The following is a 21,765-nucleotide window of genomic DNA, read 5'->3' as shown; positions in this document are numbered from 1 at the left end:
TCATAAAAATCATTGTCAAAAAAGTCTTTCCAAAATTTAAAATAAATATTTTAAAAATCCAGTATATTACAATATTATACTCCTTTTAGTCCTTTCTATTTGTCTATTTTAACTAAATTACACGAATTAAGAAAGTTGAGTAAAATTAGTTGTTAGTTTAAAATTTATAAAATTTATATTAATTTTGCAAAATTATCCTTATTTAAACTATACTTAAAAAATATAGTTGAATGTAATTTATTAAAAATTTTAGAAGTATAACCTTGTTTGGATTCCCTTAAAAAAAAATTTTCAGTTGGGTAGAAGGACTTTTAAAAAAGTGATTCTCAAAGTAAATTAAGTGCTTCTTTGAATTTTATATTAGGATAAGTTAATGCAGAAGTACTTTTATATGTGTGAAGTTGTTTGGATGTGCATTTTTAAAACGACTTTTTTAATGGCAAATTACTAAAATAAACACTCATTGAGTTATTATAATATCTCAACTATTACGCATTGAAAACATACTAATTGCTATTGATAATGATAAACAACACTAATGATGATGATGCATGATGTTGATGATGATATTATTATTATTATTATTATTTTTGTTGTTGTTGTTGTTGCTGTGTTGCTGTTGTTGTTGTTATTGTCATTGAATAATAACAAAAAAACATAAGACTATTAAATTTTAAACACAGAATAAGAACAATAATAGTTTCAGCATCACAACAACAAAACAACATTGTCATGACTATTATAATAACAATTAACAATAACAATAGCAATAATAATAATAACATCACAATATGAAATTGTTATTTAAAAAAAGATCTCTAATATTTTCAACATCATAACAACCATAATAACAACATGACTATTACAAGAACAATTAACAATAACAACATTAAGGTTTTGCAATATCATAACAACACAAACAAAAAATTACAACGTACACGAAAGATAAGGGAAAAATTAAGTTTTTAACATCACAAAAACCACAACAATAATTTATAAATACTACAAAATCAACTCATATATTGATTGGAGGTTGATCCCGAATATTGTTCCTAAATATGATCATTTGCTGAGTGTCTTCATTGGTTAGTTGTTGCCATACAAGTAAATTTTCACTATTATCATCCTCAAAACCACAGTCTCCTTCTTGAATTTAGTTGATGTCTTCAAGGCTCTCAACGACATCCAAATCATTACTACCCATTCTTTGAATATAATTATAGAGAGCAAAACATGATCATATAATTTGAAATTTTACCTTCAGCTTATACTTCATCATATTTTGTAGGATCCTCCATCTTGCTTTGCAAACCCCAAATGTTCTTTGTATAACACTCCTCAAACTCAAGTGATGATAGTTGAATATTTCATTAGGAGACCTAAAGGCACAAGTCATCCTAAATTGTGGAATGTGATATCTTGCACTCTTTTATAGCCCCAACAAACCTTTCATTGTAGACTATCCAGAAACTACAATGTAGTATTTTCTACAAAAATATAATACTTGAAGAAATGAAAATAGAACATAGATACTAAAATTAATTTCAAGTAAATGTGAACCTTCAGGAGGTTGAGGAAACTTCAAAGATGGATTTCTTAAAGCCTCTGTCAGTATATGTGTGTCATGTGCCGATCCCTCCCAACCAATAAGCATAAACGTGAAACACATATTGAAGTCACATACAACTAAAATATTTGTTGATGTGTTCCATCTATTGTTCCAATGCAATCTTTGAAATAAGGCCAATATAGGACGTCACCATGGATGTAATCCTCTCCTCCACATCTTTGAAATTCCTATCCTTTGGTTTGATAATATCATTTCTAAGTTTCTGGACAACTTTTAACAGTTGATGAAACTATCTGTACATTGTCTCTCTTAACTGTTGAAATCTCACTTCTATATCCTTATAAGTATCTCCTTCTCCAAGTATATATAGGAGCATCATAACTAATACTTATACAATAACATTTCTCATGTGCTGTAAACCACACTTTTGAGTAAGTTCAACCACCAATATTCTAAATTCAGATTTTTTTTTAATTTGGATTTGCTCAAATAAACAAGTTTTTGATTCGTTCATTATTTCAATAACCCATCTATGACCAGTAATGAAGATTTCCTTTTCTCTCCCTTCAACATTGACTTCATATATTGGTATTATGTAGATGCCATACATGCATACATCTTTCCAATGTACTTATCCATATGTATATCCAAATTGCCAGCTTCCTCTTCTAAATCATACATTGGTTCTTTTGATTCTTTATTTGAATCGGACAAGAACTCCATTCTAGATTTACACCTTACATAAACCACAACAAATGTTTAATGCAATGTTCAATACCAAAAAAATAAAATAAAATTAAAATTTTAAAAATGTAACACATAAATCAAATAAATATTTAACACATAAGTTCAACACGTAAATTTAAAACAAAGGCATACCAAAAGTTTAACATGTAAGAAGCTTGATACATAAAGCAAAAATTTCAACACATAAGGCATACCAAAAGTTTAATACATGTAAAAAATACAACACATAAAGCAAAAAAATACAACGCATAAAACAAAAGCATACCAAAATTTTAAAACAATATTCAACACATAAGTCCAACATGTAAAAAGTTCCACACAATGTTGAACATATAAACTCAACACATAAATAAAAAACTTAACAAACAAGTTGATGGCATAAAGATTAACATAACAAAGAAATCCAAACATTCCCAAGAAAAATGAGCATCTATCAAAGTCAAAGTTGGGTGAGGTAATCCATGTTGAAAGTGTTACACCAACCAATAGCTAGTGATGGATTGATGAGTGCAACTCATATCATGTTTTCTTACCCTCAATTCATGCTTTTGCTTGCCTCTTAGCATATTTTTGTATACAATAGGTGCTATTCAGGGTATGTTTGTTAATGACGTAGGAATTGGGGAGCTCGAAGCAATTAGGAGTGAATCAGGATACTAAATGAGTGAAGATTGGAGAATTTGTTAAGTGTTCAAGCCTAGCACGGGCAGAGCACAGTCGTGCTCTGTCCCCATGAATATCCCAGCCTCATGACGACGGAGTGATAAAGCTTACAGGGGGCGTCATCAGGTCAAACACTGTTGAAGCACACTCGTGCCCCTCCCCTGGAAATCTCTGGCTGGAGTTAGTTTCTGCTCAATAGGGGAAGCACATGCTGAATGCTCCTAGAACGATCATACTTAAGTGAAGCACAGTGACACACCCTTTGCGTGTGTGTATCGCAAGTGCATGGGTTGTCGAAGTAATAAAGTACCCCGGTGAGTGAGTAATTATATCCACAGGGAATAGTTGTTAAGAAGCAAGCAGTAATGCTATTTAGCTATAGAGTGAACTAACTTGTGATTTGAGTGAATAAAATCAATGCAAATTAAAATAAAGAAAAGATAAAAGAAAGCAATAGGAATAAGGAGAGGTAATCGATCGGAAGATGGGGGTACCCGGACATTGCTCACCCTAGGACTATTGTTTCAAGTGCAAAACTACTCATTATGTCTCATAATTGAAGTTTAAAGAGTTGTGGAAATCCAAAGACACACGGTTCCAAACCTAAGGTCAACCGTGACTAACCCTTACACTACGACCAGGCAGAAAGGGATATTCTCGACGCTTCATACTGTGTAGAGTTGCTTGAAACTCTAGGAATTCCAAGTGATAAACCCTATTCCCTAATATAGAACTAACCCTTTGGTATAGGCGAATGACCCTTAGTCACGATTAAGCCCCAACACTAAGGATTACTTCAACACTTTACTCTGTTGCTCGTGCAACTAAGCCCCAGTGGAGTTTGTCTCTTAGCACTTCACTCTATCATGACCGCAAAGAACTCTTGGAATGTGGAGGTAGGATAAATCACATCAGAAGGGAAATGGGACATTCTGCTACCTCTGGACTCACCCTCTCAACCTTATTCAACCTTGCTTTGTCTAATCCTAATAAAGTGTCACTCATTCACAAGGATTGCCAAGAAAGATTCTCAACCCTAGTGTCACTCGAAGGGAAAATCAATTCAAAAAGCATTCAAGGTTGAAACTGAATTAAAACATCAATTAAAAAAATATAATAAGAGTCAATGAAACAAAATCATCATAGGGTTTACAAATCCAAGAACCCACTAGGGGTTAGACCTCCATGGAGAAATGCACAATCAATAATTAAATCGAAAATAAATGCAAGAAATCCATAGATAAAACCCCCTTGTAGTCCGTATCGATGGTCTTGAGGAGCTGTCTCATCTTCTCCAAAGGTTTCCTTATCAAACCTAGGGCACACCTTGCCGAATCAATACCAAAGAAAGCTCCCCCAATAGTTCTCATTCAAAGGAACTCGATGTTGAATGCCGTAGAACCGCTCCTTAAACCTAGTAAAAGCCTGTCCAAACCATAGCCACGCTAGCCCCAAAAGATGGGTAAAAGATAGAAAGGAGATCCCCAAAATAAAACTGTCAAAGAGGTATTTATAGGGCTTGAATCGGGCATCCACACGACCATGTGGAATTTCCACACGGCCATGTAGATTTTTAGAAATTCATTTCCTGCGCACTAAATAGTAACTGCTACAGTATTTTTGTTACAGTAAACTACTACAATACTTCACCTAAATGCTCTTGAATTCACTATTTTCCTAGAGGCCATATGATTGGGCACACATCCATGCGGTAGATCACGTCGCGTCTTCAATGAAACCACATTGACGAAGCTCTTGATAATGTTGCACAAGTTGGAACATATGAGTGTGATTGCTTTTGTGTCCCTCCACTCTATGTATTCACTTGAGCATAATGGAGGTTGGAACACTCCTACATGTCTTTGAGCACAACTTGTGTCTTCACCTTTGTTTGATCCAAGAACTTCATCAACAATCACGTCCGCGATCTGATTTTGCTTCCTTTCTTCCAAACTTGTCTCCATAACCCTAAATGCATAAAGAACGCAAATACACATGAATAAGATATAAAATCTGATAAAAGTAATGCTCAGTGTAAGAAAAGTATACTTTGTATTACTTATACAGAAGCACTTATCAAACTTCCTTACACTTAAGCTTTTGCTTGCCCTTAAGCAAAATTAAACATGCAAGCATATAAGAAGGAAAATTGAAAGTGCTTGTCCTTAGGTTCACCAAAAGCATGCAAAAGAGACATTCTACAAGTAAGGAAAAATTCAAACCCGAATAAGAGAAATCATTGCTCTAGCTAAAAACTTGAATAAAAAAAAGACAACAACCCGATATTGTGTAAGTGTGTGTAAACTCACTCAAGTCAACCCAACATGTACTTCCCAAAGCTCTTATTGAATGGGACTTATTTTTATACAAAAAGAAAAGATAGTAGCTTCACACATCCTGTAAGGTAGCCCTTTCCTAGGCAGCAACCAAGGTGGTTTTCACACTTTCAAGATGTAGCTCTTTCTACTGGGGTAGAAGCTTTTACTCATCCTATAAGATAGCTCTTTCTCTCAGTAGGGCATAACTAGTATCTGACTTATGAGAGTGGCTTCATACTTCATAGGTGGTAGCTGCAATTTTGTGCTTTGACTCATTGGAATATTCACAGATTTGCAATTTTGCATACCAAACTGTTTTAATAGCTCCTTGGCATATTTCTGTTGTGATACATATACACCATGTTCACTTTGATTTATCTCTAACTCAAGAAAATACCTCATTAAACCAAGATCAGTCATCTCAAATTCTTTCTTCATAGTGGCTTTAAACTACTTGACAACTTCAATAGATGATCCCAAACAAATCAAATCATCCACATAAATACATACTAGCAGAATTTCTTATTGATTATGTACCTTTTTATACAGTGTATACTCTGTCAAACTTCTATGAAATCCTTGAGAAATGAACCATGTATCAAGCCTTTCATACCATGCCCTTGGAGCTTTCTTCAGACCATATAAAGCCTTAAACAATCTGTATATTTGATTCTCTTTACTTGGCACTACAAAGCCTTTTGGTTGAGCAACATAGATTTCTTCGTCAATTTTACCATTCAGAAAAGAAGACTTCACATCTAATTGAAAAATTGGCCACTTCCTCTGAGCACCAAGAGCTAGGACCATCCTAACTGTATCTATTCTTGCAACTGGAGCAAACATTTCTTCATAATCTACTCCATATTCTTGAGAATACCCTTTAGTTACAAGTCTGGCTTTGTATCTGTCTATTTCTCCACTTGGCCTCAATTTTTTCTTGTAAACCCATTTAACTCCAATCTCCTTTTTACCTGTGGGTAAATCACAAAGTTTCCAAGTTTTATTTTTCTGAATTGCTTCTTTCATAGCCTGCCTCCAATGTTCTGATTTTTCAGCCTCCTCATAAGAATTAGGATCTAAAACATTAAGTGCATATGAACAACTTTCATATAATTCCTTCAAAGTTCTCACCTTTGGTGTTGGACAATCATCAACACTAGAATCACTTGCTTGTTCAGTTTGAATTTGTGAGGAAATGCTGCCACTGCTACTGGCTGTTGTTTCATCCAAACCATTTTGATCACTTGATCTAGAATCCTTTGTCATGATCACTCTCTTCTCTTGTAAAGCTATTATACCTGATGTATCTTCATTCATTTCAGACCACTGCTAAAAATTAGTTTTAATAAACTTTACATCCCTACTCACCAGAATTTTCCCAGTATCAGGCACAAAAACTTTATATGCCTTATCATCAATACAATACCCAAGAAAAACTCCTTTCACTACTCTATTGTCCAATTTCTGCAAGTTTTAAATAGGAATATGGACAAAAGCTATACATCCAAAAATTCTCAAGTGTGACACATTTGATTTCACCCCAAACCAAGCTTTATGTGGAGCTTTTCCTAGAACTGCATAGGTTGGTGAAATATTAGACACATATGCAGCAGTAGCAATTGCCTCAGCCCAGAATCTTCTTGGCATATCAGCATCCTTTAATATGCTTCTTGCTTTCTCCACCAGAGTTCTATTCTTCCTTTATGCTACCCCATTTTGTTGGGGAGTGTAGGGGCTGTTAATTCCTGCTTAATGCCTTTCTGTACACAGAAATCCTAAAATTCTCTTGATATAAACTCACCCCCTCTATCTGTTCAGAGTATCTATAATTTCTGTCCTGATTTCCTCTCAACAAAAGCCATAAACTTCTGGAAATAATTGAAGACCTCATGCTTAAATTTCAACACATAAATCCACCACATTCTTGAGAAGTCATCAACAAAGAGCAAAAAATATTTACCTTCTTCAATTGACTCAGATTGCATTCGCCCACACACATCAGCATAAACTAACTGAAGTTTATGCCTTACTCTACAGGATTTTTTAGAATTGAATGGAAATTTAGCCAATTTTCCATAGATACACTCTTCACAATAATTCACTTTCTTGACTTCAGGCAAACCAGTTACTAAATTCTACTGTGATAACACCTGCAACCCTTGAAAATTTAAGTGTCCATATCTCCTGTGCCATAGCATCCCCAATTCTTCATCTTTTACTGGCACATTCATCTTAATTTTATTAGAAAATTCAATTGGATAGAGATTGTTACCACTCATCTGAATATGAAACAAAATCTTTCCAGAATCAACTGCCTGAATGACACACCTAGTCTTTCTAAGCACCACATCATAACCTCCTTCAACTAACTTACCAACACTTAATAAATTGTGAGCCAAAGAAGGAACAAACTGAACTTCATGAATCAACTTAGTTTCACCTCTACACACCTGAATTGTAATAGATCCTTTGCCTAGAACATCAACTTCTATGTCATCTCCCAATCTCACTTTATGTCTCAGTGTCTCATCAAGATTGTGAAATAGCTCTCTCCTACTTGTCATGTGAAAATAAGTCCCACCATCAAGTAACCAAATAGAAGAATTATGCAATTCCTCTCCATTGTGCACCATAAACAAGCTTCCATAATCAATAGAGCTCATATTAATAGATGAACTTGAACCCTCATCTGAATTTCTATTATGTGTAGACCAACAATGAGATTGGTAATGGCCATACTTCTTACACTTAAAGCATTGTATGTTCTGAAAGCCTCCTCTTCCACCTCTCTCACCATACCGTCTTTGGCCTCTACTAAATCTCCTAAAAGGTCTTGGACCACCTCTACCACCTTCATTTGTATATTGTTGTCCTTGCTGTTGTATAGCCTGCCTTTGATCACCTCCTCTTGGATTAATCTCAGCTCTTCCTTTACCTCTAAAATTCCTGCCTCTTCCTCTCATTCTTCCACCTCTGAAATTCCCTTGCATAACAAAAGCTTCATGCCTCTCAGAAAATTGATTGAATCTTGCCTCATGAGCCTGTAAAGATCAACTCAATTCATCCAGAGATAATGTAGACATGTCCCTTGCCTCTTCTATTGATGTTACAACATGTACAAACCTGGAAGATAAACTCCTCAACACCTTCAAAACTACCTCAGCATCCTTCAATTCAGTTCCCATACCTATAATTTGATTCATCACTTCTAGAACCCTTGTAATATAGTGTTGTATAGTTTCATTTTCTCTCATTTGAGGCAAATCAAACCTCCGCCTTAATGTCTGCTGTCTTACTGACACCATCCAAGAAGTCCCTTGATTTCTTTCATCAAATGATCCCAGGCTTCCTCTGCTGAATCAAATCTGACAATCCTATGAAGAATTGTCCCATCTACTGCTTGTTGCAAAAGAAATAAGGCCTTTGCATCATCTTCCACTTCCTTCTCTGATGGCTTCTCCTTGCTAATCCCTTCTTCAATAATTTTCCACAACCTCTGGGATCTAAAGAAAATCCTCATCCTGTAACTCCAATGTTCATACCTATCTCCTTTAAAAATCGGAAACAGAGAATGAGAAATTGCTGGTGTTGGTGAAGATGCTGATTTAGATGCTGATGAAGATGCAGATGATGAACTAGAAGCCATTACAATTTATTTGGACACCACCTTCACATAATTAACACTCTTCACACCTTCAAAAACTCTCATAATTCTTACCAGAATAAAAACACCACAGACTCTCAACAATCATACCAAAGAACTTCTCAACACCAAACCTCACAACATGAAAAACACCACTCAACTCACCTGCAAACTAACACCAACAACACTCACCTCATAGCTCTGATGCCATTGTTGAGCACTATATAGATAGATAAATTCAAGAGGAACAACTTTGTTATTCAAAGCAATGATCAAAAACATCAATATTGGCCAGGAAAAATCAAACACTAAGATGAACATTCATAAAAACCAAAGAAGAACATCAACATTTCTAATAAACAAAACATATATATAACTATCAAAGTTCAGTGACTATTTTGAACTGAATCAACTGAGTCACAATGCAACATGTCTACCCAGGTTAACTCAACCGCTTGATCTGCTTTGCCTCGAACTAATATACTCTCCTTGATTGATCTAATCTGGATCGTTTGATCAAATTCTAACCCCAAAGCTAGAGATACTCCTCTGCCTCAAACTTACACCACTTCTTGATCTTCAAATCTCAGTCGTTCTTCAGAAGCACAATCCAAGTCACCTTTGTTGCCTCGAACTTAAACCAAATCTACTTGATCAAACACATCACAGCAGTTCATTTCATTCCCTCCGATCTCCCAACTAATTTAAGTAACATTTGAACACATGAAAGGACCAAATTGACCTTTACTTCTAAGCAAATTACACCAGGACACCTGAATTACAGCCCACTGCTTCTTCACTTCATTTCTGCTGAAATCCTTCATCTTTAATCAATTCTAACAGCCATGACATTGCTGTCGCTTGGAGCAGCATCGTTGCGATGACTGAATGGTTTGAGAATGCACACTTGAAACTAGAATCTATAAACGATGTTGATGAAGACGAAGGAGATGCCAATGTTGAGCATGGATTCCTCATCATCTACAAATCCAAGAGTGAGGCCACAAGGTATAACAAGTCCAGTGCTTTAAAGCAGGCAATTACCGAAATCAAAAGGCTTGTAGCTCATTACCGAAGTAAAGATGAACAGGTGAGCCTCACTGTCACCGGCCACAACCTAGGTGGAGCCCTAGCACTACTCAACACCCATGAATCTACTTCAACCATTGCCGATCTTCAAGTGAACGTCATCATCTTTGCTGGGCCTCATGTCAGTAATGACGCATTCAGCGATGAGCTAAGCAATCTGTGGACAAGCAAGATGTGGTTCCCAAGTTACCAGGAGTTTTACTAAATGAAGGGCTTTAGAAGTTGGAAGACATCATTGGACAGCTTCAATGGGTTTACAAGCATGTGGGGATGAAGCTGAGACTGTATGTGAAATCATCTCCTTATCTAAAATATCATGAGCTTGATTTAGCTGGGTTTCATGGTTTGGAGACATACTTGCATCTTGTTGATGGTTATGTGAGTGAGGAAGATGAGTTCAAGAGGAATGCTAGGAGAGATGTTGCACTGGTAAATAAATATGGTGGGATGCTGCTTGAGGAGTTGAGGGTGCCGGAATCATGGTATCAGTTAGAAAATAAGGGGATCATGGGCAATACTTATGGCCTGTGGGTGATGCCAGAGAGAGAGCCGGAGGATATACCTTCGCCGTGTAGGGATTGCAGACCCTTGGCTATCTATACATGAAAGCTTATATGTTGAGGGTGGAACTTTTGGCCGTTGAAGCATGAATCATGTTATTATATAAATATAATTTCTTTATTCTTTTCCACCATTGATTATTTTTTTATTGCCCCTGTGTATCACTAAATACATACATATATATATATATATGTATTTATGTATGTATATACAAAAAAAGTAAAAGAAATATTAATAAGAATATATATATATGTATATATATCTATATGTCTTTTGTACCATTAAACATAGGCTTGCCCGTTAGGATGGAGGCTAGAAAGGATGTTTTGAAAAAATAGAAATTATTAAAAAAATTAAATTAATGTGAATATTAGGGATACATTCTTTTTTGTTTCTTCTTATCCGTATAACTTACTTACAAAAAAAAAAGCTATATGCTTTATTCTTGGTGTCAATTTTTTTCAATTCTCCAATGTTGAAGGTCTTAGTTGTTGGATAGAAAATTTACACCCTTATCAGAAAATGAGGATATGATGGAGAGTTAGAAAAACTTCGTCAATACCTTTATGATTACTCCCTCCGGTTCTTTTTATTTGTCTCATTTTAAAAGTTTTTTTTTTTATCTTTTTTACTTCTTTATATATTTGTAAAGCATTAAATATTTTTTTTCTCAAATTTATCTTTTACATTTAATATACTTTTACAACTTCCAATAAATTATATTCAACTACACATTTCTTCAAGCATATTTTAAATTAGAGTAATTTAGAAAGTTAATGTAATTTTTATAAATTTTAGACTACCGGCTAATTTTAACCAACCTTTTAATCCATGTGATTTAATTAAAATAGACAAGTAAAAAGGATTGGTGGGCGTGCTATTTAGTATGTGGAGTCTGATGTATAACATGCTGACATCTGATCGCGTCATTTGCGGGAGTCCAAGGGCACAAGTGCCTTGGTGGGGGGCCTTGTTGGGTTTTCAGGGGCAACACCCTTGAAAGAAAAATTGCTATTTAAGGCCAAGATTGAAATTTTTTGACTCATTTTTCTCTTTTCTCTATAAATATCTCTGTAATTATAAACCCTAATTGTGAGTGAAAGAATTGATACCAGTGCAATCGTGAACATATATAGGTCTTTTATGACCGAACCATGTAAAATTTGTGGTGTTTTGACTTTTTGTGTTGATAGACTCGAACTTGTGTTGAGCTTGTTTGTTTTGCCCAGTTGTTTTGATTGATTCTGTTGAGTGAGTTCGAGTTATTTTTAGACTTGCATGGTTGAGCTTGCGTGTATGTGCTTGCCTTTGCGGCTTGAGTCAAAGGCCAGGGCACATAACTGCTCCCATTGGGCAGGCGTCGGGGCTGCCAAGTAGCCGTTTGAACACCTGCCAGGTGGGCACTCCCTTGTGGGTGTGCCAGCCTTACCCCTATGCGTCCTGGTTGGGTTCTTAAGGCCTTTTTGGTCTTCTTTGGTTGTGCTTTTCCCTCCATCTCTTTGGGTTCGTCTTCCTCCACTTTTCTCCTTTTCCTTGAACTTACTTGGGAGATAAAAGAGAGGGTTGTTAACCGTTGTTATTCCAACTTTGGAGCCAAGATCCATTCATCTTGATCCTTGAATTCTTGAGGTAAGGCTCTCTTTTTCCTTCTCTCCCTTATGTTGTTGGATGGGTTACCTAGGAGTTAATTTGTTTGCTTTATCTTTGTTTCTCTTGTTGGTTATTTCTTTAAGAACTTGAGAGTTTGATTTGCATTGTTATAGCTCCTTTGATCAGTTGCATCCATAAAGCATTGCTTGCTAGAGTTCTTGGACACTAAACCCGGCTAATTTAGTATTATTGTAGCACCGATAAAACTTGGTCATTTCCTTGAATTCTTTAGTTTAAAGTGAAGGTCAAACTTTTAGGGAGTTATTGGTAACATTGAAACCCTGTTTGGAGCCAACCCTAGGTCTCATTAGGGTTGCTTTGCGTGGTTAAGCCTAGGGTTCATTCTTGTGGTTCTTTGCTTACCTTTTGGAACTGGCGTAGGAGTAGTTTACACGGGTTTTTTTGCCTAAGTTGTGAGTGGGGTTCTGTGTTGCATAATTCTTTTGGAATATTAATTCTAAATCTTCATGGTTTAATTGCATGTCTCCTATGGTTTTGTTGCTATGAATTTATGTTTCTATTAGTTTGGAAATAACTTTCTATACTACTAAATTATGAGCAAGAGTCTTGATATTTATTTCAAATGTTTATGGTTATATTGATGTAACAAGTTTAAAATGAGGTATGACACCTTATCCATGTAGTATGCTTGTGACATTGATTTATGTGGAATTGATACTATTCCCAGCGTGTGGACATTTTGTTGGGATACTTGATGCTGTTAATCTTCTATGGTTATGTGGGTCTCGGTCCTGTTCTGTATTGATTGTTTTGATTGTGATGTGGTTGTAACGTACCTGCTGTAGTAGTGGATCCCCATGGGCTGGCCTTTAGAGGTGGCGTGCCCGTTTCTTGGTCCTTTTCAGGTGGTGCATAGAAATCTAATTTGGATGATACATCGGGAGGCTTGAGTCGCCATACTGAACCAATGGGTCAATGTTAAGGACATGAGAGTCTTGATGGCTTTGAACTTAGACTGGACCACAACTATAGTTTAGAGAGTTTTCTGGACCATTAATCAATTTACCAAGATGCAAACATGGTATTTGAGAATTCATGATTTTTATATTTGAGAATTTATGTAACTTCTTTTGATACAGGTAATCTTCAATCTACATCTTCCAAAACCCAAAGTCACTACTCATGAAATGAAAAATGAGTTTTATGATGAGTTTTATGGTGTAATGTTTTAAAACTCATATTACCCTTGAGGATGATTTTTGAATGTTAAACTTTTGTTGAATCAAATGAATCATTATGATGATTACAGATTTCTACTACATATGTATGTTATGAAAATCATTCAAGGCTATGAGTACTTTTGTTAAAAGCTTGATTGTTGATGTTTCTTCTACTTGTTTTGATATTCCTGTAAGAACGGTGCTAACCCACTCATTGAGTGACTTAGGTTGCTTACCCTCTCCTTTCTTTCTAGGCTCTAGCGACCAACAGTGTGGTGGCGAGGCAGAGTACCGGGCATTCATTTGCTTCCTGTCATTCTTATTCCTAGTATTGTGTATGTTATCCTTTGAGCATGCACATGTTGTATTAGAACATGGATTCATTAGTATGTTTCAAACTCCTTATCCTTGATTTGTTTGTGGTCTATTATTCTTGGAAAAATCTTGTATATTTTTTACCGACATATTTATTAGGTTTTGTATTTGTTGCTTCCTCTATGCTATTGTGGTACTACATTCCTTGTGTTTTGTATATTCTTGTTATTCGTGTTTAGAAATGTGAATTTTCAGGGATTTTGTTAGTCTTATGGCGACTAGAGGGTTAAGTAGTGTGGATGTCCTCCTCAGGTTATCGCGGTGGTTGTCGAGTGCTGGGCCCACGGGCCAGGACATGACAAAATCCCTATTTGTTTGTGTGTGATTATTTTTCTTCTTGTTCTTGCTTTTGTTTAGATCCGCTCATCATTGTTCTATTCTCAACAACTGGTATCAGAGAGAGATTCTTAGATGGTGGCACCAATGGCTGAAGAAGGGAAAGTAAAGATCAACAAGTTCAATGGTAGTGACTTTGGGTTTTGGAAGATGTAGATTGAAGATTACCTGTATCAAAAGAAGTTACATGAACCTTTGTTAGGGCAAAAGCTAAATCAGATGAGTCAAAAAGATTGGGAATTATTAGACCAGGAGGCTTTAGCTCATGGTTCAATTGACACTAGCTAAGAACGCTGCCTACAACATCGTTAAGGAGATGACTACCTATGGCTTGATCAAGGCATTATCTAATATGTATAAAAAGCCATCTACTTCAAGCAAGGTATTCTTGATTTGTTGATAGTGATGCAAGTGTATGTGTCGATCAAGTAGTAATAGTGTGCACAATGGCAGGGTATCGATCTACATTGAAGTGTGAGAGTACTACTACTAGTCATAATCCAGAAAACTAGCCTAAACAAAAGTTGATGTGTGTGAATAAATTGAGAAGCAAGATAAAAGAAAACAAGAATACAAAAGTAAAATTAGTTGAGAAACAAAGGGAGAATGGGATACCAGAGCATAGCATCCCTCTACGATTTGTTAAGTTCAAGACAAAGGTTGTATAAGTATGCAATCCTATGTGAACCGAGAGAAATCCTAATTATACTAAACCCCTCTTGCAATGGTAAATAGTAACTAATTCAGTATAGTTTTGATACAGACACCCCAATCGTAATGTACTCTATAAAATCTCAATATGAACTAATAAGAATTTTTGAAATAGATAATCCTTCTTGCGAAGAGATTATTCATAATCTCTTACAGAATAGAAATATGATTTCTCATAAAATCTATTTTCTAAGATTGCAAAAAGCATGAAAATCACTTGTTAATCCACTTAGGAGGATTGAGGAAGGAGAAGTCTCAACTCCAAAGTACCCTATTGCTAGGCTTACTCACAATCATCTCCAATCGCGGCATATCTATGCTAGGTAGAAATATCTACTTATCACAAAACACATCATACATGAGAACTAGGGTTTTGCCTCATTAGAAATCAAGCCATACAAAACACATAATTGGATTCAAACAATATGGATTACAATAAATAAATAACTAAAGCATTAAGATCGACAACCAATGTCAAAATAGAATGAAACCCTAGGGTTCAACTATGTCCAAGCATCTACAAAATTAGCTCTCCACTAAAAGAGAGCAACAATCCAATCCAAATGAAATGAAATACATGAAGAGAACAATAAAACTCCCTCAAAGCTAGTAATCTCCTTGGATGGATGAAGTTTTTTGAAGATTCCTCTATATCACCGCCAAGATCTTTCCATGAACGGCTCCCTTGAAGCTTTGAACCTTCATCTAATCCCCTTCTTGCTTTCTTCCCTTGGTCAAGATATGTAATGGGAAGCCCCAAATCACCACCCAAAGGGAGGCCAAAGGTGATCCCCCAAAAGCCCCAGTTTGTGGGCTTTTATACCTCAGAAATCTGGGTTCTTACGACCGTAACAATGCCCAAAATCTTCTCAGGTTGGGAATTACGCCCCTAACAACACCCGTAATAGTGCCCGTAATAGTATTTTTACTACGATACCATAAATAGTGTACTACTACAGTACTCACCCGTGCACCCGTAAGCCCAACTGTAAGCCACTTTGAAACTCTATGTTTCTTCCAAAATTAACTCAAATCACCCCAAAATTGTTCCTCTTGATCTATATGTCCTCATTGTAGCCTAAATATGAAATATAAAAAAATTAAGCACCAACTTCAATCATGTATTCGATAATTACATGCAAAGTGTCATAAAGAATAATAGTCAAATACATTCATTCAAGCACTTATCATTCGCCAACTAGTTAACATGAAGGTGAAGAAAGGTTCTTGTGTTACTAATCATGTAAATGAATTTAATTCGATACTGTCAAGATTGGTCTCGGTAGATATTAAATTTGATGATGAAGTACAAGCTTTGTTGTTGTTATCTTCATTACGTAAGAGTTGGTTAGGAATAGTTACAACAATTAGTAGTTCATCTAGGACTACTAAGCTAACCTTTGAAGGGATACGGGATTTGATACTTAGAGAGGATATTCAGAGGAGTAATTATGGAGAGCTATTAGGTTCCATACAGAGTATACAAAGTAGAGGTAGAAAAATTAAAAAAAGATAGAATCAATGGCATGGTAGGTCAAATTCAAAGAAGAGGGGACACAAGGATATAGCATGTTGGACTTGCCAAAATACTGGCCACTTTAGAAATAATTACACAGCTTCCTCATCTCTTTGAAAGAAGGAAGTTAAGTCTATCAGTGCAACAACTGGAGATGCAAATTATGCATTGGTTTGTTGTGTTAAGTGTTCGATTGAATCATGGATCATTCATTATAGTGTTTCATTCCATGCTTTTCCTTTTAAGGATATGATGTCGAATTTCAGGAGTGGAAATTTCGGTAAAGTTCGCCTTGATGATGATGAGAGTTTGGTGATTACAAGCATGGATGGCTAACATCAATCTAAAAACTTCCTTAGGTGTTATTTAGACACTGAAGGATGTGAGGTTTTTTCCTGGTCTCAAGAGATGCTAATCTTTGTGGGACAATTATATGGTCAAGGATATAGTGTCATTTTTGGAAACAGTGAGTGGAAAATAGTCAAAGGAAATTTTGTTGTTGCTTATGGTTGTCAGAATGAACTTTGTATATGGTTGAACTACCATCAAATGCAGCTAATATAGTTATAAGTAGAAATGATCCTTCAACACAGTGGCACCAAAGAATCGGCCACATGAGTGAGAAAGGTATGAAAATGCTGGTCTCCAAGGGGAAAATTCCATAATTGAAGATTGTAGAAGTTGGTTTTATGTGAATTGTGTGTGCTGGGGAAGCAAAAAAGGGTTACTTTTGCAAAAGCAGGGAAGATACCTGAGGTTGAGATGCTGTAGCTAGTTCATACCGATGTGTACGGGCCAACATCAGTTGCTTCATTTGGGGGATTATGCTATTATGTCACCTTTATTAATGACTCTACTCGAAAGGTATGAGTTTATTTCTTGGAGCATAAATCTGATATTTTTGCTACCTTCAAGAAGTGGAAAGTCACCCTTGAGAATGAAACCAGTTTGAGAATCAAGTGTTTGAAGTCTGATAACAGTGATGAATACAATAGCTCTGAATTTATAGATTATTGTGCTAAGAATGAGATTAGCATGCTGAAAACTACTCCTGAGACATCTCAGTAGAATGCCGTTGCTGAAAGGATAAACATAACTTTAAATGAGAGGGCGAAAAGTATGCAGCTTTATGTAGGATTGCCAAAATTGTTTTGGGTAGATTCAATGAATGTAGCAGCTTACATCATCAATCGAGGACCCTTAGTTCCTTTAGGGTTCAAGATTCCTGAGAAGGAGTGACAGGGCAAAGAAGTCACTCTATCACATTTGAAGGTATTTGGATGTGTTTCCTATGTACTTGTTAAAGAATCTGATAGAGATAAGCTTGATCAAAGAGCAAGGAAGTGTGTCATCATTGGGTATGGTTCAAATGATCTGGGGTACTATTTTTGGCATGAATTTAGCAGAAAAGTCATTAGAACCAGGGATGTCACATTCAATGAGAATGTAATGTACAAGGATAGGCATGCAACCAATTCTGAGGCTGCAAGGAAACATAATGAAAAGGAAAATATCTTGTTAGGAGATATTATAGAAGATGATCTTACAGTACATAGTAGGAGTTTAGGGAACAGAAATACAGACGATGCAATTCCAATTATTCTAGAGGCAGAATTTAGGAGATCTAACAAAGCTTCACAACCTCCATAGAGATACTCTCATTCTGCAAATTACTTACTTTTGACTGAAGATTGTGAGCCTCAATGTTTTCCTGAGGTAATACAGATGATTGATATAGGACAATGGGAGTTAGCCATGAAAGCGGAGATGAGTTCGCTTGAGAAGAATGAGACTTGGTCATTGATTGAGTTACCAAAAAGGAAGAAGATTTTACAAAATAAGTGGGTGTATAGAATCAAGGAAGAGCTTGATAGCAGAAAAGGTATAAGGTAACGCTAATGGTCAAAGGGTTTTAACAATAAAGAGACATTGAGTACAATGAGATTTTTCTCTTTTGTAGTCAAGATGACTACTATCAGACTTGTGCTGAGTATTGTGGCTATAGAGGACTTACATCTAGAATAGCTAGATGTTAACACCACTTTCTTGCATGGTGATTTTGAGGAAGATATCTACATGGCACAACTAGAAGGTTTTCAAGTAGCTTGGAAAGAAAACTTGGTTTTCCAGTTAAGAAGAAGTTCATATGGTTTGAAGCAAACACCAAGGAAGTGGTACTTGAAGTTTGATAGCTTCATGAGAAGGAATGGCACAATTGAACACCTAATCGAACACAGAGTCAGGGTGAAATCTATTTCTAACCTTAACTTCATATGATTGCTTTATGATAAAAAAATCTCTCTCTCGGGGTCAATGGTCTTGCAAACTAACCCTAATACGGAAAGGAGACAGAGCTCTATCTTTCACTACAAGAAAAAATTTTGTTTGCGATGCTAAAATAGTCACGCCCAATCGCATGAGACTAGCAATCGACAACCGCATGACAACCCTCAAGTCACCTCAAGGCTAAGGAAAACTTAAAATTTTACAATCCTAAACCAAAAGTCACAAACACAAAATATACAAGGTAAGAAGTACAACAATAGCATACAGGAAGCAACAACACCAAAACATGACAATAGAGTTCAAGAAAGGTACTGGCTATAAATACCACAAGGTTTACAATAAAAGTAAACAACAAACAAGCTATGCATAAAGATTGTCAAACATACTAGTGGATCCATATCCTTACACAATGTAACATGTTCAAGGAATAACGTACATAAAACTGAAAGTAAGAAAGATAGGTAGAAGAATGTTCAGCACTCCATCCCGCTGCTACACCGCTAACAGCTAGAGCCTGGAAAGGATGGAGAGGGTGAGTAACCAGAGTTACTCAATGAATGGGTTAGCATAACTATGATAGCATATTATAAAATAATCGATAAAATGGCAAAGGCAAGCTTTTGTAATAATACATATAAACTCAAACATTTCTACACATAGAGCAACATATATATGTATGAAGAAACCATAGTTAGCAAAAGAGAATTATTTTTGTTCAAATTAGAGTTTTCAACATTTAAAATTCTTGAATGGTATTATATGGGTTTTAAAACAATAAAATACTAAACTTGTCATCAAACCCAATTATTTTCCAAAGAGTAAACAAACAATCACCTCTAAAAGATTTACTTAACATAAAGACATATTTTTGCAAAAATACGGAGTTTGCATCTTGAGCAAACAAATAATGGTTTAGAAATCTCTCTAAACTCTAGCCGTGGCCATGGCTAAGTTTAAAACCGTCAAGGCCCTCATGTCCTTGACATTGACCCACTAGGTCTGTGTGGTGACATTTGAACTTCTGATGCACTTCCAGTCAAGGTTCTACTAGCTACCTGAAGTGGATAAATAAAACCGGGTCCTCCACACAACCTCTAAAGGCTGGCCCGTGGGGATCCCTATTGCAGCAGGCCGGTTACAACCCTGTCACCATCTAAACCTCTCTAAAGATGCATCAATAATATAGTTCACATATATTATATCACAAGGTCCTTGTTCAGGAGAAAGATTCACAAATCGGGAAGGAACATCAATTTCATATAAACCAATGCATAGTATAATATGTATGTAAAGGTTCAAACCTTGATTCAAACCAATGTACCAACATAGTCACAAGTATTTTCATAAAATATCCAGAGTTTTGTTCATGATTCAATAACCAAGAAATTTATTTCCACACTGACCAAAACATCCATTCGATATGATAAAACCAAAGAAAACTCACAATTAATGCAAATGAAGATTTTTAGTCAATATTCTAATAGAATTATGCAATCATATAATTTCACTCACAACTTAGGCAAAGAAACACTGAGCAAGATACTCCTCCACCGTCTCCTTGCCTCGTGACTAGCCCTCACCACCTAATCAACCAACCAACCAAACACACACATACACATACACACACACACACACACACACACACACACACACGCACAAGCAACGAGAAAATGAGCAAAAAAAAAACCACAAATGAAACCCTAAATTTAAGATGCAATGTAACCTAAACTAGTTCTAGGGTTGGCTCAAAACTGTCATTTCAAGGTTTCTAAGGAATTCCTAAGGGTGTTTGGCTTCAATCCAACCAAGGAAGCAAGAAAACAAGCAAGCCCTATGGAGCTACAATAATGCTACAATGACCACGAATTCAAGCAAGAAGAAGGTTCAAGGTTACAACCAAATCTTGAAAGAACAACCATCCCACCAATCCTCCAAGGTTCTAACAACAAGAAACAAGATTAGAAGACAAGTTTCAAGCTTTTCCAAGCTCTCAACCCTAATGCTAAATCTATCTTTCCACCAAAACCACAAGGAGAACACAAAGGATAGGGGAGAATGCTTACCCCATGATCCAAACAAAGGAGAATGATGGATTCAATCTATCAAGAAGTAGATGATCAACCAAGGTCTTTTTCTCCTCCAAGAGAAAACCAAGAGAAATAGATGGAAAAGGGAAAGAATAGAGGAAAAAAGGGGTTTCCAAAAGACCAAAATGTCCTTAGATCGTGGCTGAAAAAGCCAAAGCACAGGTGTGCTCTTTGAAGCATGGGCATGCTTTACAAAAACACAGCCGTGTTTCACCACGTGCACTAGTACAGTACCACTGGTACAATAAAGAGCACAGTTGGACTTTTCTTGAAGAAGCATGGGCATGCTTTTACCCGTGAACTTTACAAAAAATTTAAAAATTGTACAAACGTGTAGCACCGGCATGGGTCTTAGAGCACGGTCATGCGCTTCGAAGCACGGGCATGCTTCAAGCATGCACTTTATAGTTTGGCTAATTTTCACACCAAAAAATGTCCTCAAACTTTCTCATAAAGTGCACAGGTATAAGCTCGGCTTGAACATGGGTTTTCTTACATTTTTAGACTAAAAAATGACTGAAATTGCTATTCTACAACTTAAAACTCTGCCAACTTAACAAAACACTTCAAAATACACTCAAAAAAGGTGGCAAAACCAAAGAAAAAGACTATAGTATCACACTCTACCCCCTTTAAAAAAATTTCATCCTCAAAATTTCCTTATCTTGGCCTTTGCACAAGTGAGGATGTCTCCACTTCAAAAAAGCTTCTGGCTCCCTTGTCACCTCTTCCACAAAGTTACTCTTCCAAAGTATTTTGACCATCGTGATCTTTTTTCGATGAAGCATCTTCATTAGCCAATCAAAGATCTTTACCATTTGCATGATAAAGCTCAAGTCTTCTCCCAATTCAGCAGGAGGGGCCTCAAGTGTGCATGACGGGTCAAGAACATATATACTTTTTTAGTATAAAAACATGATAGACATTATGTATCTTTTGCAACTCTGTCGGCAACTCTAACCAGAAGGTGACCAGTCCAACCTTCTTAATAATAGGGAATGGTCCGATATACCGGTGATTCAACTTCCCTTT

Source organism: Dioscorea cayenensis, chromosome 14 (genome assembly GCF_009730915.1).
Source record: "Dioscorea cayenensis subsp. rotundata cultivar TDr96_F1 chromosome 14, TDr96_F1_v2_PseudoChromosome.rev07_lg8_w22 25.fasta, whole genome shotgun sequence".
Lineage (NCBI taxonomy): Eukaryota > Viridiplantae > Streptophyta > Magnoliopsida > Dioscoreales > Dioscoreaceae > Dioscorea > Dioscorea cayenensis.
This window is presented reverse-complemented; position numbering follows the sequence as displayed.